Consider the following 1,171-nt stretch of genomic DNA (forward strand, 5'->3'; position numbering starts at 1 on the left):
TACCAGGCCTCCTACACCATCCTCACCACCGATTTGGATCACTTGTTGTTCCCTTGTCCCTGGGTTTCTTAACACCACTTCCTTTCCCCCGACCTCCCCCTCTCCCATGTCCCCCTGGAACTGTCGGTCCTGTTGTTTTCTCCTCCATATCATTCATCCAGCCTATCTTATTTAGCAGACCTGCAAAGATAATAACATGCACAAAAACAGGACAAAGCAGAACCAAGCAACAAAAGAAAACAAAACAACAACAAAAAGCCAATGACGGAAAAAAAACATAACACAACTACAACAAAGAAGAAAAGCTTGTAGTTAGTTCCAGGACTGTTTGTTGGCCTAAAACCTAGATTTTTAAAAAGCACAATTTCTGTTTAACTTCTTAATTTAAATGCTATCATCAATGATTAAGCATTTATTCATACTGGTGTGTGGGTCTAGGCTTCTTTTTCTGTTCCACTGGTAAACCTTTTTTTCCAATTATAACAGCTGGACATTTCACAAAAGAGGGGACTCATGCCATCTGACAGAATAGATATATGTCCACCTACATACTTACATAATCACATTTATGGCATAAGAGTAAGAGAAGTGAGTCTTCTTGAAGCTTCCAGTCTAAAACTGTCATTCTGCCTATGCCAGCTGTTTTCCATTTGCCCTCCACATCCACCCTCTGTCCTTCTCTACCATACTGTGTCCCCCAGAAACTGACCTCTGCAGACTAATCAAAGGACTCCATTACCTTTGGGCTTCTAGTTGAGGCTATTTCCAGTAGTAATTTAGAGGACCGGGAGGGCAAAGTATTTCCTCCGCTCTCTCCTTTTGGAGTTGTCATGGGTTGTGTCTTTCTAATGATGACACAGCTCCTATCAAGGGGAAGACATAGAGTCATTGTACCCAAAAGAACGGGTTGACATTCATTCATTTTAAGAGGTAGCATATGATCGAGAACTGCTGGCATTGAAGGAAGAAGTCCCAACTACACTGAAGGAATTATTGGGAAGAGAGGGCAGAAGGCCCTAGGAAGTGATGGAATGCCAATTGAAAATGTTTCAACAAATTGGGACAGCACTGAAAGTACTCACTCCTCTGTGCCAACAAATTTGGTAGGCAGTTTCCTGGCCAACAGACCAAAATAAATATATGTTTGTGCCCTTTCCAAAGAAAAGTGAAT

The sequence above is a fragment of the Echinops telfairi genome, unplaced genomic scaffold (genome assembly GCF_000313985.2).
Source record: "Echinops telfairi isolate 266 unplaced genomic scaffold, ASM31398v2 ScPeMD7_6080;HRSCAF=6971, whole genome shotgun sequence".
Taxonomy (NCBI): domain Eukaryota; kingdom Metazoa; phylum Chordata; class Mammalia; order Afrosoricida; family Tenrecidae; genus Echinops; species Echinops telfairi.